The 27,695-nt window shown below is 44.8% G+C and overlaps 1 protein-coding gene across 7 annotated transcripts in view; it reads left to right on the forward strand.

The window, feature by feature from the left end:
• The window catches only part of RIPOR2 (RHO family interacting cell polarization regulator 2), a 211,583-nt gene that overhangs the window by 109,543 nt on the left and 74,345 nt on the right, over positions 1-27,695 (forward strand). Inside the window, exons 1-2 of one of the 7 annotated variants that reach the window (XM_027524192.1) lie at positions 18,452-18,732; positions 19,511-19,598. The exons of 4 other annotated variants lie outside the window; for them this stretch is intronic. The gene's annotated coding sequence lies outside the window, so the exon portion shown is untranslated. Of the gene's footprint in view, positions 1-18,413; positions 18,733-19,510; positions 19,599-27,695 lie in introns of those variants that run through there. 2 more of the 7 variants (XM_027524195.1, XM_027524190.1) reach the window with 2 other exon arrangements.

A 27,695-nucleotide genomic window follows, 5' to 3' on the forward strand; every position in this document is an offset into this window, starting at 1 on the left:
TCAAGCTTTGTAAAGATTGTCATTAATAGATAACCTGGTAAACAGAGAAAAGATCTTCTGCTGTATTAGGAGGCTTAACCCTGTGAAATAATTATTTCTAAATAAAATAAAGAGAAGAAAGAACAAGTTGCTGCTTTCTGGAAAGTGACGAAGTTGCGGTGCCTTCTTTTCACTGCAGATCTTTCCTTCTTAGTCTTTGGATCATTGGTTAAAAGTTTAAATATTTGTACTATACAACTCAAACAGCAACGGGAGAACACCAGCTGGTCTCTTCTGACTCTTGACGTCATTCTAAACTGTCCATTCAGTGTAAGAAATACTGAGCTGAGAAATAGGAAGAAAATAATTTGACTTTCAGATCACAGATTGAGTCAGCTGGCTGAGCAGTTGAAGATAACTTTTTTTCTCTCTAAATTAGCATTCGGGAAACTCTGAGAGGGAGTAAATATGAAAGCATGTTCTATGGTGGGATTTTCTTTGCTATTTATAACAGCCCAATGAACTGATAGAATGGCGTTTGAAGAAAAGTGTGTCAAAGAATCAAATACGCAGATACAATTTGTAGAAGGCACCTTTCACCACTTTGAGATAAATTATATGGACTGAAATAGGAAAAACAACTTCTTTCCCTTCAACTTCTGGTTTACATGCCAAAGGTTATCAAGAAGAGACAATTACCAGCACCCTATTAATCTCCATTAGCATCTCTAAAGACTAAAAAATAAATGATAATTTAGAGTCTTAATATAAAGCAGGATAAAAAGCTTTTTCAGAAAACACTGCTATTTTGAATAATCTGCACTCTACAATCTGAGTAAAAACCCATATGCTTACTCTGCACAGTTTCCACAGAAGGACAGACTCTTTTTCTGGCCACAGGGCTATACTGAGTACTTCACACACAAAGATTCTAGAGCCACCCATGTTTGTAAATCTTTGATTTTTTTTTTTTTTAACCATTCAGATTTCCAAACTGAGGGAAGGTAGCAGGGCTGAAAGAACCAAATATCTGTACTCAAAAGACCTAAGTCAACTTAATAGCAGTTTGACTTTAGGCAAGTTACCTAACCCCTCAGAGGTTTCACTTCCCTTCTTCCACTTGGAGATGATGATAATTATAGTGATGATGATGATGGGGGATGGTGGTCACCTTCCCCCCAAATCGCTTAATATTAATGGGGATAATGTCTGAGATCATGGGAAACCAGTAAGGGCTTACTGGTTAGCTACATTACTAACTTAATGTCAGTTGGTTTTTCATTGTGATTTTCTCAGCTGTCCCAGTCTCCCAAGTCTATACAATCTCCCTCTTCTACTCTTGGCCTGTGATCAACAAAGACCCTAGCTGACGAGAGCAGAGCTATGGAGACTGCTCATGTCAGTCTCCATAGAAAGGTGTGTCTGGCTCATGAATTAACAAGCCTGACTGCTTGCTATCTCACCTCCACCATGTGACCAAGGCAGGGCTTAGAATAACCCCATCACACAGAATAAATACATGATTTCCTACCTTTTTTTCTTTTTTTGTTTTCTGGTTGGGGGGACTAACCAATCTGGTCTCCCTTTAAAAATTCTTAGAGTTTTAAAATAAGCTATGGCAGTTTTCTTGTGGAGAGTCCCCTTTGCCTCAGTCAGGAATGCAGGAGGTGAAGAATCATATCTTCAACATTATCTTTACGATACACAGGCCCTTTCTCCAGGGTAAATATTTACCTGCAGTAAACATACCCCAGTTACTGCCTCCCCATCACCACTTTACAGAGCACTTTTAAAAAAGTAACTTGATAAAGGCTGGGCTTTCTATATTGAAACTTGCATTATGTATATATTAAGAGCATTTTAGGATGGTAATTAAGATTCTAAACAAAGCCTCTACAACATTTCCTCTAGTGGTGTTTTGCTTTGTTTTTACTTCCATTGCTGTTTAAAGATATTTTTCAATGGTAAAACCTCCTGGAGAAAAGCATAGTCATCTGTTTGCGTATAAATTAAGCGCATGCTCAGTCGTGTCCAATTCTTTGTGACCCCATGGACAGTATGCAGCCCACTAGGCTCCTTCTATGCATAGGATTTTCCAGGCAAGAATACTGGAGTGGCTTTCCATTTCCCCTTCCAGGGGAACTTCCTAACCCAGGAATTGAACTCATGTCTCCTGTGTCTCCTGCACTGGCAGGTGAATTCTTTACCACTGAGCCACCTGGGAAGCCCATGTGTTTACAGGAAGACAAACATTAGTTCAGTAGTTTAATATTAATACTTATACTTCATGGAATAGAAAGCACATCAATAGGATCTACCCACTGTGAATTAATCACCAAATCTTTATTGAGTACCACTCAAAAAGAGTAGGACAAAGGGACAGGACTGGTCAGGCTGGAAATGGCCCCAGCTATAGGAGGGCAGACTGAAAAGTGGTCAACCCAGATCCTCCCCACTCCTGGAAAGACAACCGCTGGCGGCTCAGAAGCATTGACCTCTGTTAGAGAAAAGGCAACATATCTTGTCGTTTATGTTATGAACTACAGTGCAGAAGACAGGAAGAGCCCTGCATGTCTTCCTAACATTAATGATACACCCAAAAGGTGGACGTTTATGCCTTTATAAGCTACTGGGAAACATTGAAAACTGTGCATAGCAAGTCAGTAGCTCATTACCCACCCATTGACCTGAGCAGGAGTTGGCAAACCATGGCCTGCAGGCCAGACACAGCCCACTGCCTGTTTCTGCCCAGCCTGCAAGATGGCAATGGTTTTTACAGACGAGTATTTGCAATCAGTTTGATGATCAGGAGCATTGACCTTTAACTCCAGTTAAGCAAGATATTATCACAAAGGAAAAGAATTCCATTCTTCTCCTTAGTAGATTGTGTGTGTTAGTCACTCAGTCATGTCTAACTCCTTGCAACCCTATGGACTAAAGCCCCCAGGTTCCTCTGTCCATGGAATTTTCCAGACAAGAATATTGGAGTGGATTGCCATTCCCTTCTCCAGGGGATCATCCTGACCCAGGGATTGAACCTGGGTCTCCTGCATTGCAGGCAGATTCTTTACCATCTGAGCCACCAGGGAAGTCCCTTAGTGGACTGGTATTACCATAAAAAAGTGCTCAATTATTATATTTTGAATTTTGCCCATATAAAATGTGAGATTTGGTTTCCTCTCTTGTTGTATGTATGTAAACAATTTTCTCATTTTTTACATCTTGGATCCCAAAGCCTAAAATATTTACTTTCTGACTCTTTACAGAAAAAGCCTGCTGACCTCTGGTTTAGGTCATCAGGTTCCATCATTTTGCCGCTTAAGGTCATTGAGAGTTTCTTAACCATTTCGCTCACCAGCTCTTCCCCTTTTCATGTCTGCTGAGAGAGTCCTATCATTTTTAAATCCCTTTTAAGATGAGATTTGTTCCCTCTTAAATAGCCTTTGTACGAGAACACATGTCCCTCAAATTACATTGCTTTGTAACATCGGCTGGTAGGATGATGAAAAATTGATAGTTTAAGACAAAACCAAAGACAGAACATGGGGGTGGGAGAGGGTAGAGACAGTAACATCCATCAAGTAAGGAGAGAGTCAGAGGAGGACTAAGGCCCTATTCTCCGTTAGGTGAAGGAAGGTGACAGTCAGGAGGTGTCCAGGGCCCCTCCCACTTACACCGCTGCATCACTTCAAGGCATTGTCCTCTTCATCTGACTCTTTGGGTTCTTTGTCCCTGAGATCTGAAATCCTTGGACCTCCTTGTAAGAGATGATTGATGCATGAGCGTGACTCAGTGCCATCTTCTTGGCTTTTCCACACACGTCACCCCAAGTCTCCCAGTTCATCAAGGAGTGATAGTGCCAGACGCTGGGGCATCATTCAAATAAACCACAAATTGGAAATACAACCCCCTTTACATTAGGAGACTACATGGGATTAGCAGAACTTTTGGTCATCCTCAAAACAGTGCTGGCTCTTGCCCGCTGCCCTCTTCTGTAAGACAGACCTGCTGGTGTCCACACAGCCTGCATGTTAATTTGAGGACAAGGAAGCCTTTTCAAAACAGGCATGAAGGAGAGAGTGAAAAACACCACCCCACACACCCTTGCACGTTTGGTAGGGCCACTTGGCTCCTAGTTGCTAAGCATTGAGAGGAGCTGGAATGTTCAGCACTATTAGACATCTCTGAGCAGTTCTAACCTGCTGGAGGGGAAAAATATATTACTGTTAAAAAGAGTTTGGGAGCCATTATGCACTGTCAGTGAGACTGTAAAATGGTGCAGCCACTTTGGAAAGCAGGTATAATTCCTCAAAAAATTACAAGTAGAGTTAATATATGATAGCAATTCCACCTCTGGCCTTGTACCCAAAAGAACTGAAAGCAAGGTCTTGAGGAGATAGTGGTACATCCATGTTCATAGCCCCGTTATCCACAATAGTCGAAAGGCAGAACAACACAAATGTCCATCAGCAGATAAATGGGTCAACAAAATAAGGTATGTACACACAATGGAATATTATTCAGCCTTAAAAAGGAAGGGAATTCTGGCATGCTCTAACCTGGATAAACCTTGGGGACATTAAGCTTGGTGAAATAAGCTGGTCACAGAAAGACAAATCACTATATAATCATGAATATGAGGTGTCTAGAGTTATCAAATTTATAGACAAAAAATGGCGTGGCGATTGGCAGGGGGTGGAAAATAATAAATAAAAATAAAATAGAGGTGGCAGAGGAGGAAGTGGGAAGTTGTTGTTTAATGAGTATAGCTTCAGCTTTATAAAATGAAAAGAGTCCTGGAGATTGGTTACACAGCAATGTGAATGAACTTAACACTACTAAACTGTACACTTAAAAATGATTAAGATGGTAAATCTTACATCGCATGCATTATATTTACGTATATATATATTTCCACATTAAAAAAAAATTAGGAATAGCTATACCAAGAAACAGGAAAGAACAGGCAGTTCCTGAAAGTCTGCAAAACAGTTGCTTTTTCTTGAGCTATGTAAACTTAACAGCAGGGAACTGAATTCTCATGTGAGATAGAAATGGTTCCAGGGAGCTGATTCTGGGCATATCTGACACAATCTTAAAAGGACTGTTTTCTCCATAACAGGATGTTTAAGAGTTAGATCTGGGAATTTTTCCTACCAATGTCTGCCTAGTTGGAAATCAGTTTTAGAATCTCTGAATAAATATTTTGAGGTTAGCGCTTACTGAAGCTCGTCTAAAAAAGAGTAGCATAATTAGCAGAGGCACCCCGTCAGGAGCTTATGAACTATATAGGGATAGAAAATGGATTATTTTTTCATTCATTAAAGACTATCTGTTGATAGTCTACCATGGGCCAGATTCAGGTCTACTCAGCTCTTGGGATCAGCAGTGACTATGACAAAGCCCCAGCCCTGGTGGAGTTCTGCTGGTGGTAGAGGGAGCCAGACAGGAAATAAACAAGTGAAAACATGATGTGTCAGATGGAGAGAAGTGCTACGGAGTAAAAGTCAGCGCAGGATGAGAAGAATAGAGCATGGTGGTCAGAGAAGGCTGTGCTGGCAAATGCCCAGAGGCTTGAAGGGACTGCAAGGCTGACCTGGATATCAGAAGGGGAAGGTTCCAGCAAGAATCAGAAGGCCAGCGTGGCTGCAGCATAACATGAGCAAGACTGAGAGCAGTAGAAGATTTGATCCAAGAGGTTCCTGGGGGCTGTGTTAGGGGGATGGATCCAGCTCTTGTACAGCCTTACAGGTCATTGTAAGCATTTGGGTTTTAGCTCTATGGGAGATGGGGAACCACTGGTGAAGGTTGGGCAGAGTGACATAATCTGGTTTGCCTCTCAAAAGCATTATCTGACCACTGTCTGGAAAATTAAAATGGCATAAAGGGCAAAAGCAGGGGAGCCAGTTAGGAGAAGATGGCAACGGTCCAGAAGAGAATTGGTGGGGCTTACCAGGCCTGATAGTGATTGAATTCTGGAGGTGGGGGGAAAAGGCACTAAGGATGACTCCAAGACTCTGATCCAGGCTTCTGGAAGGATGGGCTGCTCTTTATTGAGATGAGGAAGGCTGCTGGAGAAGTAGGCTTGAAGTGGAGGCAGTATTGCCCTGATGGGGAAGTAGGAATCCACTTGGAGATAGTTGAGCTATAAACAGGGGGATGACTTCTTGAAGTCCCTCTCCAAGTACCCGGCATAGTGGGCACTAGGAAATATCTGTTGAAATGTTGATGATAAAGCAGCATATACATAATTGAGAATTATTCATAGATTTATCTCCAGTTTATGGAGATTGGGCTGTATCACCTGCATGGGCTGTTCCATAAAACTAGGAGCTGGAGAATGCAATACAAACTGTGCACAAACACTTAAGGGAAATTAAAGGAAAGATGGAGATGGGGAGGGTGGGTCATCTGGACAGGCTTCTTGCGGGTGAATATTTGGAGGAGAGGGCTTCATATCTTTGGGAGCACTGTTATGAGATATAGAATGACGATGGAAATGCATCTGTGAACTCCCCTTCTTCACGTGGCCTGCCTGCATTTGGTGCTAGGTTCACCATGTTAAGATGCGTGCATTTCTTACCCTTTTGCTCCAAGGCTGTACATCCATAGCATCTCAGCTGAAAGAGACCTCTTTAGAGGTTTTTGTACGTGTTCTCCTAATAGGAGATAGGCTAGGGTCAATCCCATTGCTAAATTCCCTGCCTTTCTCCCCTTTCCCCAAGGAGATTATCAGTCTCTGTCAGTCACATATCCATTTAACAGTCAAGAGCCAGCAATCAGCACATTCGCTTGTATTTTAACTCAAGCCCCACGAGCTGTGTCTTCAATCACTTCTCTTTATTCTAATCCTAGAGGAAAATTGTTCTTCCTCCTGTAAGATAGTCTTTTGTATCCTTGAAAACCGTTAAAAGAACATATTCATATGCCAGTAATTCCCCAGACCCTGCAATAGCCAGTCAAATGTTTGTATTCCACCACCAGGCACTTGAGTTGACTAGTATATCTATGCCGACAAGAGGCCAAGTGTATTCTAAGTGCTGAAGAGACCCGAATGTCTGCAAATTAGGATCTGAAACGCAGGGACGCACGCCCCACAGCTGTTGAACTTGAATTACTCTTTGAATGCGGCACCCAGGGCTGAGAGGCACTTCTCAGAGAGGCCTGTGTGCTTTCCTTCTTCTAAACCCTGCCGGTGCCCAGAGCTTACACCCTCATTCGGACTTTACAGCCGTCTTGGGTACAGGGAGCAGACGAGAACAGGTGTTCAGATTTATATTCTTCAAGCAGCCCCTTGAGGCTCATTGAGGACAGGTCAGTGAAGGAAGAGGCTGAAATGAAGCCTTGCACCCCCCCCCCAGTTCTCGTGCCTGCCAGCAGACAGCTGTTCCAGCCCTGCTGCCGCTCATGAAAGCATAACTGAGATTCAATGAAAAATAATTTAATAGAGGGTTGCTTGGAGCAGCCCCTTACTTTGGAGATTGGCTGAAACCAAGGCACTTGGATGTGTTGCCATCGCTGTGAAATTTTCACCTCCAGCAGCCTGAGCAAGAATGACCTATTTTGAACGTGACAGCCCATGACACTTCGGCGGCGTGAATAATTTAATAGGTGCGAGAGCTCTGCCAACGCTGTGATATTACAGCAGCCCTGCCTGCCTGGCTAATTATGGAGGGTGACGGCGCCCCATCCCGTTGTCACAGCTTCTCTCCGAAGCTGCCAGGGACGTGAATTGTGTGTGAGCAGAGAAGGAAAGAGGGGAAGTGGGGCCAAGCCTGGTCCCTGCTACCAAAGAAGGCTTTGTGGGTCGAACAAGCCCTGCCGCAAGAGTCAGATTTCCGCTTTCCCATCTGCAAAGCGAAACTGTGCGGGGCCCACGGGGTTGGAGCTTGTATCCAGTATCCCCGATCGATCGCGGAGGTGGAGGCTGGGAAAGGGTGATTTAGGAAGGAAAAGAGGCACTGGATGCCCTAGCTAGCAGGGAGAGCTAATGGTTTCCAGGCCTCAGAGAGGAGATACCAGCCTTTTAAACATGCAGCTGGACTCCCAGCTCCAGGAGCAGGAATATGAGCTGAGTGGCTGCAGAGAAGAGTGAACAGCTAGGAGGAATCTCATTTGTGGCTTCAGAACCTTTCCCTTGTGTTCTAAGCCACCTTGATCCTCCCTTCAACTCATCCGGCTTTGCTTAAATGATAGCGACAGCCAGTTAACCTCAGAGACCTGTTTCGGATGTGAATTGGACTCCAGAATAATGTCCATGAAGATGGTGAAGATTAACAAGCAGCGAAAAAGTTTTAAGTAAAATGGTTTCTAGGTCTGTAATTCCTCCTAAAATCACCTCCTGAAGTTAACGGTCTCAATTTCATGCATTACAGAGGGATCAGCCTTTAGAAAGATTTGTACATTGCTGGGGGACAATAAGGAGAAAAGAAATTGAACGGGATTATGTGTAACAACAGATCTTGCCTAAAATTGAAAGAGAAATGAAAAAAATTCAAGGAGCTACATAAAGAAAAAATATTTTTAAAAATATGAATGACTGGCTAAAAGCATATTTAAAACTTTTTTTCAATAGTCAATAGGCTGTTATTAATGTGAATTACTTAGGGGAGTATTAGGAAATGGATGGCTGGCTCATATGAGAATAATTCCAAGAAAGTTTATTTACAAAGAGATGACTTATGGAGGTCTGAATCAGTAGAGTGTCGGGGAAGCAGTGGGCAGAATGAAGGCAACACGACCTGGCTCCAAAGGATGGGAGAGGAAGAGGTTTCTAGAACCTGCAAAGAGAGAGAACTATATAGAAAGGCTGCCTGGGGTTGGGGGGGAGCAGTCATCTTTTGTGAAAGGGTACAGCCAGCCCAATGTGACCTCAGAGGGAGGAGCCTCAGAATTAACATCCTCACCTCACTCCTTTCCCCTCTTCTAATCTCTTTTGAGGCTCCCCATTGGCCAAACCCTACTGGGCATCACTGGACATTGATTGGTCCCTCCGTGGGGAGCGCCAGGGCAGACAGCAGCAGGGGTGATAAAGGTGGAGAAAGAACAGGAAAGGGCTGCATGGGACAATCTGCAAGCCACAGGGGCCCGGGGACACAATATAAGTACATCACCTTGGAGAACCATATGTCCTCCTTTATGTTTCCCCTGATAATGGGAGAAAAAGGAAAAAGATTCATTATGAAGTGAAAGTCAATTTAGAACCTTAAGGAAAGCCTACACGTCAAGCTCCTAGCGCTGTGTGTATATGTGCATGGCGATAGTCTCCAGTCACTTCTGCATTCGTTCTGCATTATTTTATCCTTTTAATGTATTTGTGCAACAGTATTTGTTCAATTGATACTATTTACCTTCAGCCTTACTGGGTTCAGAGCTATAGGAATTTGTAAAGTTAACATTCTACCAAAATGTCTGTCAGTCTAGAGCAGAGGTTCTCAAAATATAGTCTGAGGAGCCCTCAGGTTTCCCAAGACTCTTTCAGGGTGTTCCCCAAGGCCCTTAACAATTTTTAAAAATACAAGAGGATTTAGGTTATGTTATATAAATAAATATGAGTTTTTTAAGTATTGAAGTGTAGTTGATATACAATGTTATATGCTACAGGTGTACAATATAATGATTCATAATTTGTAAATGTTATGTTTCATTTATAGTTATCAAAAATACTTGCTATATTCCCTGTATTGTATCCTTGTAGCATATTGTATACCTAACAGTTTATACCTTTTAACCATGTTTCCCTCTCCTCTTACCCTCCCCACTGGTAACCCCTAGTTTGTTCTCTGTATCTGTGAGTCTGCTTCTTTTCCATTATATTCACTAGTTTGTTGTATATTTTAGACTCCACATGTAAGTGATATGCAGTATTTGTCTTTCTCTGTCTGATGTATTTCACTTAGCATAATGCCCTCCAAGTTCTATACATATAAACATATATATACATGTATACATAAACTATTAAATAGCTGGTCTAGATTACATTATTGTGTAATGGGGCTTGACATCAAAAAATTGGGAAGTGATTTTTATAAATTAATTATTGCAGAAAATGACCACTCCTTGTAATATAATAGTAATATACGAGAAATCCAATCTCAAGTTGTTGGACAGAAGGGGGTTGTTTGCTCCATGCAGGACATATTTTATTTCCTGTCAGCGTTGGACATTTTGCTGACTGTCTTTCACCCATGCAACTTCCAGGTCACTTGGTGCAGAAGCTGGAAGTGGGGGTGAAGGAGGGGTTTAAGACTGGATCATGTGCCTGAATGCATAGGCCTGATTTCAGACCCCCCAGGCATCCACTCCTGGGACACACTAAAATGCTGAGGGTGTTGGCCCAACTAGTTTCCCATTGTGCAAGCAGATATGTGTGACAATGGTAAGAAAACAACAGCATGAGATGCCTGCTCCCTTGAGGACCTTATCATCAGAAGCAGACACGGGCAAGGGAGAATGGGGTTCTGCTCTCAGCAGCTCAGAGAGTAGCGAGCAAGACTCAGCTGTCATTTATTAGGTTGAAACGTACTTCTATAGGTCCAGCTCTGATGTCAAAAAATACAGGCTTGTAAACATACTTTTTCCAGGGGATAAGGTGACAGAAGGCAGCAGGGACACTATGTGCTCTCGTTCCAAGCATAGTCGATAGTTACTGATGATTCTCTACGCTCTTTAATATAGAAGTTACAATGCTGTAAGTGGTAGTAAGCATAGTTCCTGACATCAAGGAGTTTATAAACTGATGAGGAGATTCGTACCAAATATTTAGGCTGGAAGGAAGGTGTGTGATAGGGTCTTATTCAGGGGACACACAAGGGACTTGCAGGAGGATACAGGCAGAATGTGGAGGGCCAAGGAAGGCATCGGGAAAGGAGGCAGTGTTTGAACCAGGCTTTCTGGCTAGGCAGGGTTTTTAGAGACAAACCTCAGAGGTAAAAGAAAACATGATGGGCAATTCTCAGCAGAAAGTTTACAGGCAGTGGAAATGGCCTGAGCAAAAAGGCAGAAGTAGAAAGTATCAAATGTTAGAGCCCAAGGAAGCTTGGTGATCAAGTGGTTCAAATCCTTTATTTGACAAGTGAGGCCCCTGAGATCACAAGGGTCCAGATTTGTCCCGAGTTTACAACCCGCGTGTTTCAACTCAAAGTCCAGCACTTTTTGTAAGGCTGTTTCCCGGACACCGTCATGATAGGAAGAGCCAAGGCTTAGACTGGGTGCTGCGGAGAGATGGGGATGCAGCTGAAAGGCTTTTGGAAACACACTGTAGTGCCACGAGGGCCGGGCGCCTGTTGGGACCTTACCCAGACCTGTGTGTCCCAAGGTAAGCTCTGAGACAACCATAGCAGAATCGTCAGCATGCTTGTTCATATGACTGAATTAAAAAATCAAAATCTGCATTTTAAACTCCATCTCAGAGTGATTCTTATGCACTCCATAAACTAGAAAAATAGAAATAAAGGAGGGGAGGAGGAAGGAGCGGGTGGGATGTATGGAGAGAGTAACATGAAAGCATATACATTTCCATATGTAAAATAGATAGCCAATGGGAATTTGCTGTGTGACTCAGGAACTCAAACCAGGGCTCTGTAACAACTTGGAGGGGTGGAGCGGGGAGGGAAGTGGGTGAGAGTTTCAAGAGGGAGGGGACATAGGTATACCTGTGGCTGATTCATGTTGATTCATTATCCTTCAATTAAAAATAAATACATTGAATTATAAAAAACAAATAAAAGGGAATAGAGAAAAATTGGTTATAGCAACAAGTGAAATATTAGTAGAGGTGAGCAAGGGGGGAGGGTAAAGAGTTATAGTAGGAGAGAGGAGTTCTAGCATCTTCCTCTTTCATGGCAGCATTCCCAGTCATGATTTGGCCTTGCAGTTGGGTGACCAAATGCCTATGGGGGAAGGTCATAAGAGTAGAGAAGGAATTTCAGAATCAGGATGTTAGATATGCTATCCACTTGGATATTAAACATCATAGTTCTGAAGAAAGATTCGATCTCAGCTCTATCTGGCTACCTCTCTCCAGGACTAGTTAACTAAACAGAGAGTAAAAGCCCGAATGCACCAGCATCGTAGGCAGAAGGAATACATAGAGAAATACAAATGGATAGAGGTGCCTAGGTAAAAGCAGATCTCTGGCACCTTGCGGTTAGAGCACTCACTTCACTTCATAATGGCAGTAGGTCTTCAGACATGTTCTGAATCCTGCATTAAATATCTGACGCTCTAAATCAGGAAACAATTGGCTGCACTTCAGATGCTCTTCTGCTTTCTTCTAATGAATTGTGCATTTACTAAGATTGATTGGTGGTGCAAAGAACAGAGCCTGGCATGACCAATTCCGTCCCCTAAACAAAATCTGGCCTTAAATATGCCCATGAGAGGAAAACAATGAAATTCAGTTTTCAGAAAAGACCCTTTTCAGTGCTGCTGAACACCCTGTTTTATGGCACCAAAAATAATCACAGTTCCCATAGCACCCATAATACTTCCTCTTTCATAACACCCACCTCAGTTATTTACAGCTGTCCTTACAACCAGGCTCCTCAAGATGGGTTCCATGACTTTCCTGTTTATCTCTGTGGTTCCTGCCCTTATCAGAGTGCCTGGCACCTGAGTTGAAATAATAGCTATCATTTTTCCCTCCTGCTGCTGCTGTTAAGTTGCTTCAGTAGTGTCTGACTGTGTGACTCTCTGGACTGTAGCCTACCAGGCTCTTCTGTCCATGGAGTTTTCCAGGCGAGCATACTGGAGTGGGTTGCCACTTCCTTCTCCAGGGGATCTTCCCGACCCAAGGATCAAACCCATGGCTCTTATGTCTCCTACATTGGCAAGCGGATTCTTTACCACTAGCACCACCTGGGAAGTCCTCATTTGTCCCTGCTGCTAAGTCATTTCAGTTGTATCTGACTCTTTGTGACCCCATGGACTACAACCCACCAAGCTCCTCTGTCCATGTGATTCTCCAGACAAGAATACTGGAGTGGGCTGCCATTTCCTTCTCCACCATTTGTCCCTTGGGCTGTTAAATTAAAATTGATGCATGGATAGGGACGGTGTTAAACTGTTGACTGCTTTGGAAAAGGTCATTTATTTCCATTGGTGTGAAAGCATGACAAAGTCTTACACTAGAGGAGATTTCTATAATACCCCCACCACCAGTGCCTAATGAACTCTGGGCTTCACTGTTTTCCTGGATGAGGTTTCCAGGGCTACACGAGTGTATCTCTGAATGCTTCAAGTGGTGAAGTTTTTGAGACAGAATTAGAGAGCCCTCACCAGAAATTAAATCAGCCAGAACTTTGATCTTGGGCTTCTAGTCTCCAGAAGAGTGCAAAAACACATTTCTGTTGTCTAAGTCCACCCAGTATATGGTATTTGTTATGATAGTCGTAGCAGACTAATACAGTGGGGAAACAGAAATCTACTTCTCTTCAGGGTGGGTGTTAGACCCTGCTCTTCCCCCTAGACTTTTCCTAGGTAGTCTATTATAATCTAATCTGGTTAGTGATAGACTACTAATGCTAGTGAAGCTAATCTGTAGTAGCTCTTATTTCTCCCAAGACTTTTCCTGCATAACTGTACTTCTTTCCAGGCTTCTTTCTCTAGAATGAGGTAAATGGAGAAACGTTTGGAACCACTAGACTCTACATAATTAACCATAATACAAAGTGGCGGTTGCCCAGCATCTCAGGAGATGTTAAGATCTAAGATGCTGTGAAAGTTCTGAAGTGAGAATGCAGGGAAAGAGGCAAGAGATCTGGGGGAAACAGATACAGACTAGAGGACTGAAACTGGATCTTAATGAATAGATGTGGCTGTTAGGAAATGGGGTGAAGGCTATGGGCACGGAGATAGGCTGGGGGTGGGGCTGACGAAGGAAATAAAAAGATCAAGGTAAGAGTCCAGGTGTGCTCCAGAAAGGCAGAGTTATTCATCTTTCATTCACTAATTAGTTGCTCAGCTCTTGCTCTGTGCTGGGGATACCACGATATATAAGGCAGAAACAGTCTCTGCCCTTATGATCTCACACTGCGTGCGCCACCTGGGGAGCCCTATGAGCTCACAGTTCAGTGAAAAAGAGACACGGACAACTAAAAAGGTAAAGAAAATCATTTCAATTCACAACTGGTGCTATAAAAGACACAGCGCATTAAAAAAGAAGAACTGAGGGGAAGAATATACTTAAAGATGTAGGTGGTCAGGGAAGACCTCTCTGAGAAGTGATTTGGAACATTTAGGGAACTGAAAGAAGGCCGACCTTAGTGACCTGAGGTTAGTAAAAGAGAGGCTGGAGACATAAGTAAGGCTGAAAAGGATCGGCTCACCAAGATCTTGTAAGCATTGTCATGGATTTTTGATTTTATTTTATAATAAGTGAGGAATGAAGGCAGAGTTTTGAGCAGGATAGCGACCACAACATAATTTTTATTTTTAAAGATTACTCTTTCTGTATGAGTTATCTATTGCTACCTAACAAATTGTCACAAATTCAGCTGTTTAAAACAGCACGTGCTTATTATTTCACAGTTTCTGTGAGTCAGGAGTTCAGGAAAAGCTTCAGGCTGCAATCAATGTGTTTTCTAGGGCTAGGGTCTCATCTGAAGGCTTGACTGAGGAGAGATCCACTTTTGAGCTAATATGAAGGCAAGATTCCATTTCTGTGAGCTACTGAACTGAGGACCTCGGTTCCTTGTCATATAAGAGTCTCCAACATGGCAGCTTGCTTTATCAAAGCCAGCAAGGGACAGATTCAACTAGCAAGATAGACATCAAAATCTTTTATCATCTAATCATGGAAGTGATATCTCAGCCCATTTGCCATATTCTATTGGTTAGAAGTAAGTCACTAGGTTCACACTCATGGGGAAGGGATCACATGAGCGTGTGAATACTAAGGGGTGGGAATCATTAAGGACCGTCTTAAAGTTGTCCCGCCACAGTAAAGAATGGATTCTAGGGAAGAGCAAAGTGGTGTCGAGGAGATCAGGTGATACAGGCTAGAAATGAAGGATCCCAGAGAAGGATGGTGGTAGTAGAGCTGGAGAGAGGTAACCAAGAATGAGAACTGTCAGAGATAGAGCAACAGGTTTTGTTGGTGAATTGAGTGTGGGAAGAAAGAAGAGGCATCAGTAATGATTTCCTGATTTCTGGCCCTCTAGCAGTGGGTTGGATATTGGTGCCATTTATTCTATTTTTAACTAAGATGGTTAAGAATAGAGGAAGATCAGTTTGGGTTTATGAGGAAGAGAATCAAGAATTGGCCAGCAAGAAATTAACAGGAATTTTAAATAGGTACTCGGATATTGGACCTTAGAGGAGAGTTCTGAGTTGGAAATGTAAATCTGGGAATCTTTTTTTTAATATTTATTTCTTTTGGCTGTGTCGGGTCTTTGTTGTGGCTCACTGGATCTTCGTCGAGACATGCAGGATCTTTCATCACACCACGTGGGCTCCGTCGTTGCAGCGTAGGAAAACTGGGTCTCTTTAGCACAAGAACATGACTTAAAGCCCTGAATGAATAGATGAGACCCCACTGCAGGGCCCTGAATACCCATCTGAGATGTTTATGTATATTTAGAACTCCATTTAGTCCTCTGTAAAGTGCCTCAACCTACCTTTAGAACCACTTTTTGCTTGCCCTAATTCTAATTATCTTTTAAAGGAGGATATCCAGGTTCCATCCTCTCCCTCCTGCTGGTTTTGCTTACTTTGGTGGGAGGAGGGAAGAGTGTATCTTCTGATTTAATCCTACCTGTCCTTGTGGTCTATTTTGCCATTGTCTTAAACAATGTCATTCAGTCCCCACACTTAATTGGGGTATCACCATTTAGGTTGTAAACTATTTGAGTGGGGCATGAGGAGAGCATTTGTTTTCCCCCCATCCTTTTCTCAGATCTCCACAAATACTTATTGTATGAATGAATGTTTCAATAGCAGTTTTATTTATGGCCACTGTAGTAGGCCAAGAAATGCTGTAGGGGTTGTGGAGCTGTTTGGACCTTTATGACTCTCAAATTTATTGAGGCTGGAAAGGACTGGGTTGGGGGGGGGGGGTCGTGGAATAGGTAAAAGAGAAAGGAGGTAGAATAAGGAAATATCTGCAAAACCTGGGCTCAGCTGTCAAGTATCAACAAGGATACAACAGGGATGAACCCAGGTCCAGGCTGAAGGGAAGAAGGATATATGACAGACAGGATGGTAGGGCCACCATCATCCAAGTTTGCAAGTGTCAAAATCCAGCTTTTGCACAAGTATCTAAAGTTTACTCAATTGTGTCACCTTGGACAAGTCACATTAACTCCCTTGAATCTTGGTTTTCCCATTATGAAATGGGAGCATTAATACCTACTACAGACTTATCAGTCAATTCAGTTGCTCAGTCATGTCCGACTCTTTGCAACCTCATGGACTGCAGCACACCAGGCCTCCCTGTCCATCACAAACTCCTGGAGCTTGCTCAAACTCATGTCCATTGGGTCGGTGATGCTACCCAACCATCTCATCCTCTGTTGTCCCTTTCTCCTCCCACCTTCAATCTTCCCAGCATCAGGGTCTTTTCCAAGAAGTTAGTTCTTCGAATCAGGTGGCCAAAGTATTGGAGTTTCAGCTTCAGCATCAGTCCTTCCAATGAATATTCAGGACTTATTTTCTTGAGGATTGACTGGTTTGATCTCCTTGCAGTCCAAGGGATTCTCAAGAGTCTTCTCCAACACCACAGTTCAACAGCATCAGTTCTTCAGTGCTCAGCTGTCTTTATGGTCCAACTCTCACATCCATACATGACTACTGGAAAAACCATAGCTTTGACTCAATGGACCTTTGTCAGCAAAGTAATGTCTCTGCTTTTTAATATGAAAACTTATAGTTAGGAAAAATGATACAGTGCTTGTAAAGTATCTGCTTCAGTGAAAGTCGCTCAATCATGTCTGACTCTTTGTGACCCCATGGACTATACAGTCCATGGAATTCTCCAGGTCAGAATACTAGAGTGAGTAGCTGTTCCCTTCTCCAGGGGATCTTCCTAACCCAGGAACTGAACCCAGTCCTACATTGCAAATGGATTTTTTACCAGCTGAGCCACCAGGGAAGCGCATCCGCTCCAGAGTCTAGAGTATAAGAAGAAAACCAATGAATAGTAGCGTTCAGCATCCTAAGGATTATGTCAAGTCAAGCTAACTCACTAGGAACACATATTGACCAGAATACCAATTATTGAACACATACGAGGAATAACTTGCCAGGAAGACTGGAATGTTAGTATCATGTGGTCAACACATTTTCTCTTCTGAAGGAAAGTCTCTTTGGGAAAAATGAGTGCTGTTAGGAACTAGTCAGTTGGAAGAAGTACAGAGGGAGGTGGGTGTGTGGAAAAATCCAGCTGTCATGAAGCATGCAGCCTGTCAAGGCACTCACTGCTCAGGCTGCCCTCCATGGTCTAAGGCAGTGACCTGGTGACCAGGGCTTGCTCTTGGGTGCCCTTTCTAGGCATCAAGCACACTCTGCTCCTCCTGTTAAATCCTTAAGTCAGCTATGATGTAGCTGATTAGGGTATGGTTTGAGTGTCTCAGAACCCAGGTGTGAGGATGCAGTCTCCTTATCACCACTGGGTAAGGACACAGTGTCCTCAAATGTTCTCTTTTCGTCCGTATCTAAACTCACTGAGTCTCATCCAAGTTGGGAACAGGGATACACCATTCTATTTAACATACTCTAGGTACACAGTTCATTCAGGATGATGACTTTACAGATAAGGAAACTGAGACCTAATAAGGGATTCCCTATTTAAGAAAAGAGGCAAGACCTTGTCTCTGGGTCTTTGTACACTCCCAGGATTGGACAGTTTCCACTCCAAAGACTCTTTCCATGGAATGTCTTTGCCTGCCAGCTCCACACTTTCCTAAAGAAAACATATTATGTATAGTTCTCATCTGCCAAAACAAAACAAGACAATTCTGTTTCTCCCCATTGTTATAAGATCTCGCTGCTCAAACAAGCTCTAGCCGAGAGCCCACACAAAGCAAACGTCAAGGGGGCTTTCCAACACGACTCTTGCCAGGGGCAACCAACTTCACACTCACAGACACACACACACACACACACATACACAAGCACGCACACGTCACCGATGTCGCCCCAGCGCATTATTTCGATGCACAGCCTCTCTTCGAAATTCCAAAAGGTTAGCTGAAAGAGCCTTTGCTGGCCTCGGCTGTTCTCCCGTCTCCCTCCAATGCCCTCGGTCCCCTGCGCGAATTCCAGGGATAACTCCAAAGCGGTGACACCAGCCCGTGTCAAGGACCACGGCGTGGCGGCGATCAGCTGGCCGCCGACAGCAAAGAGCAGCCTTTGGAGCTGGGCTGGAGTAACTGTCAAGCAGCTGGCTCCCCCGCCCCTCCCCGCCCCGGCGACGCCGCGGGCCCCGAGCCCGCCCCGCCCCCGCTCTCCCCGCCCCCCGCCCCCCGCGCGGCCGCCGCCGCACTCGCTCCGCGCTCAGCCGGCCCCGCAACTTCAGCCAGCGCCGCTGGCTGCTACGAGCTGAGGCAGGAGGTCGGCCGCCGGGGCCGTGGCCTGGACGCTCGGGGTCCGAGCGCGTCCCGCGACCCTTTGTCCCTTTCCCCGAGTGAGCGCGCTCAGGCTGTCTGCAGAGCCGAGGTGCGGGCGGCCCCGGGCATTGCATTGGCACGGAGGCTGTTATTCTAAGCCAGAGACCTCAAGTGTCCCCTTGTCATGACAAGGAGCCTTCGTCTTTAGGTATGTGCACCTTTTTATTTGTTCTTTTTTGCTTCTGATCTTGCTGACAGTCCGGGTGAGGTCTGTGTGGCGAGGGTGTCGTCGGCTTGAATAAGTGTCGCCTGTTAAGGAGCCCTTGGGACCGGGGCGTCCTTGGTTTCCTCCGCCTGGGAGCGTTCGGGTCTTTCATGCCCACAGGATAGAGACGCTAAGTTGCTGGGCAGTAAAGGGACACAAGCACTTTTGCAGGCAGAACGGAGGGATGCCCAGGAACGTGGCAGGACCGGCCCAGAAGGTGCTGAGGGGCCCGCGGCATTGCCCGGGGACTGAAGCGTTGTTTCTGGGGCGAGGACGCGCGTGGCTGGACATTAGGTGTCCGGGGAGGGGGCTTGGTGCGAGCGCTTGGGGATGCAGGTCCTAAGATACTGGTTGCCGCCGAGCGACTTCCGGCACTGTCAGTGCCCACGGGGAGTCCAGCTCGCATCTGGGATTACAGCCTCTGGGATGCTAACTTGCCCCCAGGCTGCCCGTATTCAGCTTGGCTACGAACCAGCGTCATCCCTCCAAGTCTGGATTCCAAACTGGCAGTGTGGGGTCGGGGAATGAGAACTGGGCGGGGAGCAAGAAGGAGAAATGTGTGGCACTGATGCTGATGAGAGTCTAGAAGGGATAAGGAGTGTCGACGCACCTGATGAGGAGCACCGGTGCAAGTTTCTGTGGCGTGGGAGATGGTCTAGGAAAAAGAAGCATCTGCACCTCTGTTACCGCGAGACCGTAACCTCCTGTCCCCCTCCCCCAGGATGGTGGGGAGCGCATAAAGAGCCTCAGTCTAGGAGAAGGTAGCTGCTGTTGGAAATGAGACCAGCGGAAGCCATCCAGATGTTAAGGTGGGAGAAGCGTTGGGCCGTTCGCTCGTGCGAAGTGACAGCTCCCGCGGGAGCAAGAGAGCAAGTGGAAAACCGAGATAACTGGACGGATTTTTATCGGGGGGGAGGGGCGGGGTGGTGCGGAGGGGATGTTGGCAGCGTAGAGGGTCCTTATCCTGAAGATACCAACGTGTTGCTCGAGTGAGTGACAGAGAGGAAACGTCTAAGCCTGGGGGCCAGGGGAAACAACCATGATTGTCTTGGAAACCAGTCTGGATCTGTCTTTTCTCCTCCCTCCTCAATTGCTCTCCACTCTCCACTCACTGCCAAGTTCTAGGACTGTGACCAATCGTCCCCCACTCTTAAAGAGACTGTACTTGTGCTCTGTATGGGACTGGGCATCTCCTGAGCCTTTGCCCCTTTGTTATCTGACACGTGATCTGTTCTTCCTTTTTGTTTCCTGTCACGTTTACCTGGCTCTGAGTATGTTCCTCTAGTCCTAGCCACCCCCTAGTTTAGTATACTCATGCTCACTTACTTCCCCTCTTACTCTTGCTTCTCCAGCCTTTTTGGAACAGCCTCTGATTTTTCCCTCTCACCCCCACTGTCTGCCTCCTTTGTGTCTCCATCAGACTGTTATAGCTGCTGTTCCAAGCAGGGGATGTCAGCTGTGAACTCTTCAAGAATGAACATCATCAGGCTACTCTCCAGTGGTTAATTAGGAAGCAGCCAGTGGCTAACCTGCTGTAGGAACAAATTGCAGGGGTATGTCTACTCAGGGGAAGAGCCACTAGAGGAAAAGGCCTCCCTGCTCTTCCCCACTCCTCCTAGCCCAGCCCTTGGGGTCAGCCTCTTGTGCCTAGCTCCCCCTGCCACAGAGATGCTGCCAAATCCTGGCTCTTCCCCAGGAAGCTGATGCATTTGTCTGTCCAAAAATCTGCTGCATCCAAACATCTGAAAACCTGAAGAGTGGAGATCTGTTTAAGTTAAAATGTACTGCATATGTTGCTTTTCGAAAGGCCCCCCAATGGGTGCTGCTTCTCTCTTCCTCTGCCAGTCCAGTGTGAGATTTTGGTTTTGAATATTTTATCTTCAGTATAAATATAAAGAAATACCCAGCTAGAGTGAGGAAAAACTAAAAGCCTGCACTGGGGACTTGCCTTGCCTGGAATTCTGTGTACTCGAACACAAATGCTGGCAGTGGCTCTCTTCTTTCTGTTGAGTGCAAAATCGGATTATTTCCAGCAGAAAAGGGACACATACATCCCTCTTCAGGGGTGACCTGGAGAAGGAGATATTTATGTCTGTGGGTGTCACTTCAAAATTCTACTCTTTACTATTGAAGTCCATTGACTTGGGGCCCTTCTGATGACAGTCAGGTGTCCTACCCTAAGCCTGAGGTTGCTGGGTGGATACATCCCTAGTGTGGGAAAACCCCACAGCCCAGCTGTGATACCAACCATGTGCCCAGTTGTGACTATAACCAAGTCCCTTCTCTGCTGTATTTTGGGTTAATTCATGTATTATTGACTCACCCCTCAGCGTCAGGAGACTAAAACACAGACAGAGGCCGTTCTGGAGGGTGAACAGCGCAGCCTGCACTTTTCATATTAAATAGTAGAGTTGGGTGAACAACCATCCCTTGGGCTGAAGTGTTTGCAAACCAGTGTTTTATTTTACTGCTCAATGCATTCAGTGAGTTGGGGAAAAAAGATAAAAGGCTGTCTTGTTTCTGTTCTGAAAAGAAGTCAGAGGTCTAAACTCAGTTTCTTCCTTTTCTTGGGAGGAAGCGTGGTAGAAGTGAAAGTCTTGTTTTGTTTATACAGTGGGTTCTCGGGGCAGTGGCCGATATTTGACTTTCCACGTGGGCCTCCTCCGCCTCGGTGGCCATGGGCCGGGCCTCGTGCTTCTGAACGGCTCCTTTACCAAGGTTATTTTCATCTGCCAAGCCCAACTCCACGAGTTGGAGGAGATAGACGGCTTGTGTTTGTGGTCATTCAACCAGAAAAGAATACCAGCTGAAAACAGACAATGAAGCAAGGGAATCGGGGGTGGGGGTGGGGAGAGGAGGTACAGATAGGCCAGCAGCACATAATTGGTTCCCCAAAGGCAAACCTAGACCCGGGATGGCTCGGTGAAGCCATTGTCATGTAAACACCCCATAGTGCGATTATTAGAAAGATCTGTTCAGAAAAGGAGAGCGATTATGATTATGCGCCTTTTTCTCTGGAGGAAACCCTCCTTGGCGTCATTCCCCTCCACTTTCGAAATCATATCCTTATAGACGGTTTCTCCGCACATTTTCCCCCGAAAATGAAAAGCTCCCCCATTGTGCACATGGAGGCCTTCCAGCCGATTCCACGAAACAAAAGCACTCAATGCACAGATCCTGAATGAATTAATACCGAAACACCCACACGTCCTCCTCCCTCTTCCTGTCTCCTCTCTGAGGCCACCAAGTTCCTCGCTGGGGGAATGGCCAAGGTTTGTTGTTATTGTTGAGGGGTGGTGGGTTGTGGGGTTTTTTTGGTTACAGTGTACTTATCCCACTTTAGTTGGAAGTATTCCCTAAAAATAATAGATGTTTTTCTCGAATGTGGCCAGTTACCTAGAAAAGATCGTTTTACACATGGCCCGATGCTGGGTGCCCTCCCTGGACACCACCGAGAAAAGAAACCACTGCGATTTATTTTCTCCCATCGTTTACATGACACTGATGAGCACTGCGTGGAGGAGATGAATGTTTTCACACGTCCATCACACTAATTAAAAAAGAAAATTAGATTTCTTTTCAACAGTGAAATCAAATGAGGTGCAGTGTTTCTGTGTTGTGTTTCATAAGCTCAAAATGAGCTCTCTGCCAGATGGAGGATGGCAGTGTCTTAGACAAAGGGAATGTTTTTCACACCATTTAGCGTTCAAATATAATAAAGTGATAAACAAATATAATAAGTATAATAAAGTGATGAATAATCATTTTTATTTCTGAGATGGGTTGGAAGTCCAAGTCCTAAATTACAGTGTTCTGTAATTTAAGGGAGCACTGGGATCTGGCCAGAATTAAATTTTTCATTCAATATAAAAGTGTAAGAGACTGATTGTACCTTCTAGGAAGTGCACAGTCTGGTAGAGAAGGAGGAGGAACCCAGCTGTGTTGGACAGAGTGCTGTCCGTATGTCTTGGTTTGCCCTGCTTACATCTGTTGTCTCAGCATAAGCATAAATGTTAATAGCACCCCTTTCACTCAGAAGGATTCTGGTTTGGTCACCCTAGAAAAGGGGCTATGGGAGGTCAGAGGAAGGCGAGGAAGGCTGTGACTGGAGTAGTCGGTGAGGATTTCATCCGTGTGCCTTTGGTAAGATTATAGCTAAATGGAAGAGAAAAGAGAAGACACTAGATAAGACTAGGAAGATTGTGAGCTCTCTGAGGGCACAGAGGGCCCATTTTGTTCATTCCTGGATCCTCAGGGCTTACATGCTGCCTAGCAAGTCATAGGCATCCAGTGTGAACTCACTGCCTGTGACCTAGATTTAAGATCAAGATGAAGGTAGAACAGTTCAGGACAGCAAAGCAGTGTGCCTGGCAAAGGTCAGATGGGCTCAATTATGAAATAAGGCTATTAATAATGGCAATGGTATTAAAACCAGGCTGGTGATGACCATCCCAAAAAACAACGTGTGTACAGAACAATGCCTTACAACTCTTTCTTGTGTAAGTCACTTGTCTTTGGGGTTTAATGCTGTGACTTTCACCTCTAGCACTGGAAATGATCTCTTTCTCCTCAAGCAAATTGTTCAGGAAGGAACTGAAGGAACAATGACTCCATTCACTTCAAACTTGTCCCCTTCTGTCCTTGTCTTCTAGGAGGACTTTTGGAAGAGAGGCAAGGGCGGGGTTAGGGAGAAGGTACCTTACAAATAACAAAAGCAACACAGATGAACACAAAGAGCACAGGGTTTTTCCTTCCCCTAGTAGGGGGAATAAATCCATAGTGACAGTTTCCTGGAGCAAGTATAAATTCCCGGGAGATTATTCCTGGGACAGCATTTATTTTACTTTTTGCTGTATATGAAGGCCTGAAGAGACTTGGTCTTGGCCTTAACTGTGACAGTCCACCTTCTAATTAATGTCCCCCCTGCTGAGATACATTGGTTCAAGGTCAATTACCCCAAATAAATATTCCAGGATAACTACCAGTAACCCTTGAATGGCAGTGCCATGCTTTTCTATTATAAAGTTACTTAGCAGCATTTTAGCCACTTTGAAATGAACCATATCTTCCAAAATTATAATACAGTTTATTTGTCTTGGTGATGGTTCACCATCAGAAATATGTGGAGCTTAGAAAAGAGAAAGATAGACATACACAGGGATGTAGCACTGAGAACGTGCATCGGGGTTCTGTTGCAGACAATAGAATCCTCTCAGCAGAAGAATATAAAATAAAATGACTTACAAAATTGTTGGGTCAGGAAGGCCAGGGAAACACACTGTACGTCAAGCCTTCTGGAACAACTTTGAAAGTCGTGTTGTAATGGTGTCACTGCCTGGTCAATAATGAAGACACTGCCTGATGATTTAGGAAGCTGCTCTCTCCAGAAGGAAGCCGTCACTGCCACGGTCAGGAAACAGCCGACAGGAAGCCAACACAGAAAAACCAGGTAGTCCGTGAAGGTGATTGCCAGTGGTGACAACAGAAGAGGTGGAAGTACAGCATACTGCTGCTGCTGCTGCTAAGTCGCTTCAGTCATGTCCGACTCTGTGCAACCCCATAGACGGCAGCCCACCAGGCTCCCCTGTCCCTGGGATTCTCCAGGCAAGGACACTGGAGTGGGTGGAAGTACAGCACAGTAGGCAAAATAATGTGCCGCCCCCTCAAAGATGCCCATGGCCTAATCCCCCCAAACCTGTGAATGATGTTACCGTACATGACAAAAGGACCTTTGGAAAGATGCTAAAGTCAAGCTCCTTGGGATTATCCTGGATGCTCCACCTGGGCCCAGGCTAATCTCAGCAGCCCTTAAAAGCTGTGGTCATGTGACTATGGAAGACGGCCCAGAGAGATACAGCATTGCTGGCATGCTTGAAAGTGGAGCAAGAAGCCCCAGGAGAAGAAATGTGGGTGGCTTCTAGAAGCTAGAAAAGCCAGGGAACTGGGTTCTTCCCCCGAGTCTTAAGAAGGGAACACACCTGCGCTAACACCTTGATTTTAGCCCCATGAGACCCATTTCAGACTTCTGACCTCCTGAACTGTAAGATAATAATTGTGCGTCACCTTATGCCACTGAATTTGTAGTAATTCATTACATTAGCCATAGGAAGCTTAATACCACAGCCTCCCCTTCAAATCTTGTGGCAAGCACACGGGTGGAGGCACCCTGTATTGTGCAGAATCTGAGCTACAGGGGATTCTGGGAAATGTAGTTTTCTGCTTCCAGGCTTCATTACTGGAAGTCATCAAGATGGGGCTTGATATGACATCCAGTGCCAATCACAGATAGCCATTGCAGCTGCCATGAGAAGGCATGGGGAGCCTGGCGAGCTACAGTGTATATGCACTGCGCCCTGAGGGACGGAGGCATGTGGACATGGCAGAACAGAATTGGATGCCTGAGATATTTAGGAAGTTTAACAAGTGTTATTAAGTCATTAAGGCACAAGGGGGAGAGGAGGAGAAGGCCTCAGAATAGTTGACTTTTTTACTGAACTAGAAGTTACTAACTGATCTGTTAGCTATTGCTGGCAAGGTGGTACTAAGGAGAGATTATACATAAGTATCAGTATCAAGGATAATTACTAACATATAGACAGTCCATATGTATTTTCAAACTGTATTTTCCAAAGATGGCCTCAACAGTATCTCCCACCCTATAAGGCCCTTCCTACAGAGTGACTTTGGTACTCTTGCCATTGAGAAATGAGGTTTTTGTCCCCCCGCCGCCCCCCGCCCCATCTCTCTTGACTCATAGAGAATTGACTTCCAAGGCTAGATTACAAAAGATTACTCAGCTTCTTACTAGTTCTTGAAGCTATCAGCCACCATGTAAGCTATCTGATGATCCTGGGGCTGCCATGCTGTGAGGAAGCCCAAACTAACTGACCACAGGGAAAGGCCTGGGACCACAGGAAGAAAGAGAGATGCCTGGGCCAGCCCCCAGCTTCTCTGGTCCCTACTACTCTGTGTCCAGCCACCATCTGACTGCAGCAGAGCCCTTTCTAGCTCCTGACTCACTCTTGTTCTAGTCCATACTATCAGATGCAGAAATAAGGTCAATTAAAACCACAATTTTTTGCTATTCCTATCACATTTCTTCACTGTGAGGTAAATAGCATGACAGTTGTCAGTAGTAGAATAACCAGATCTAAAGCCTACCTTTCCTCTTGTTGAATATTGGCCAGAGAAACTCATTCTTAAAATAGATATTAGAAGCGAACAGAGGTTGGTTTGTTGGTTGCGGATTTAGGAAAAGGGGAATTGGTAGCCTTGAGACAGAATTTCATACTGGCTAATTCAACAGGTGAATAAGCAAGACTCCCAGTAACTTCTTTTGAAAGTAGAGTTGTCTCAGTGTGTCCAGTAGAAGTACTGCAAGTCTTTAGGGAGTGTTGTCAAATAGGGACCCACTTAGGAGATGGAGAAAGGAGATGAAACATAGCTGGACAAACCCATGATCAAATACAGCTAGCCAACCTGGCAAGCCCTTCCTCACCAGCCAGGCTGACTGCTCTTTTCACTTCTTTTTTCTACATGCCTCCTTCCTTGATACCTAAAGTTTACTTCTGAGGTTCAAGGTGTCCCCTGGAAATAGTACATAATATTAATAATGCATTAGTTTAAATAGCACCTTCTATTCCTGTGGGGTTTTGCAGTTCTCAACAACTTCCAGCACACCCATTGTCCTTTTAAACCAGAGAACCCCACGATGTCGGCGGGACTAACATTAATGTCCCTGGTTTCACCAGTTAGGAAACAAAAGGATTAACTGGCTTGTGCAAAATCACAGTGCTAGTATATCTAAGAGGCTGGGTTAGCGCCTAGCCTTTCTCACTCTCATTTGGGGTCTGCCATTCCAGAATATCCATTCCATTTGCCTCGGTAGCAAAATCAATGTTAAGCTGGAGAGAGGGAGGGATGATTTGTTCTGCCTGCCCACACCTTCAAGCACCAAAATATGGCCTGCTTGAAGCCTAATTCATTGAGAGCCTGAAGCACAACTATTTCTCTTCTTACCTGACTAATGCTGTCAGTTTGTTACCATATTTTGCAAGTGGAAACCTGCCCCGATAATGACACAAGAAAGGTCAGGAACTGCTCCCTTTGCAGGCTCCCATGACATCCCTAAAAAAGCTTGCCCTTTGAATTTTGTCAAATAGTCTTCGGGCTAAAATAGGACAGAAATGACATGGGCTGTTACTCTTTAAAGAGTTATTTCTTATTATTTTTTTTAGATCCTCAAAGTGTGTTTCTTCACATTAAGATATTTTCCAGGTGTAATTTGTTTTGGCTCTGAATGTTACAAAATGGCTATTTCGCCACTAATGGAAGAAAACAGCCAGAGCCAGAAGAGGCTGAGGGGCTGCGTTAGCTCAGGGAGCTTTCATGTATGTGAATATACGATGATCAAGCTAGAGATACTGAAACAGTATTGAGAGAATGTGTAGTCTTAATTTAAGGAATGAGTATCTCTCCTTTGCAGTCCAGCTGGGGGGGAAATAGATGCAGGTAGATCGTGCCCTTGGGGCCTGCCAGGTGGCTCAGTGGTAAAGACTCTAGGAGATACAGGAGATGTTGGTTCGATCCCTGGGTCAGGAAGATCCCCTGGAGTAGGAAATAGCAACTCACTTCAGTATTCTTGCCTGGAAAATTCCATGGACAGAGGAGTCTGGTGGGCTCTAGTTCCTGAGTGACGGAGCACACAGCACACAGATCTTGCATGTAGATTCTCTTTTCTCTTTGAGTAAATTATGCAATGCTGAATGTAGACACAGGGGAGTCTGAAGTCTTTGTAATTTAAAAAATAACACCCCCCCCCAAAAAAAAGCCCAATTTCTGAATTATAGATGTGTTTACTTGTATCTCATATTGGATGTTGACATAAAGCCCCTCTTCCATAGTGA

The sequence above is a fragment of the Bos indicus x Bos taurus genome, chromosome 23 (assembly GCF_003369695.1).
Source record: "Bos indicus x Bos taurus breed Angus x Brahman F1 hybrid chromosome 23, Bos_hybrid_MaternalHap_v2.0, whole genome shotgun sequence".
NCBI lineage: Eukaryota > Metazoa > Chordata > Mammalia > Artiodactyla > Bovidae > Bos > Bos indicus x Bos taurus.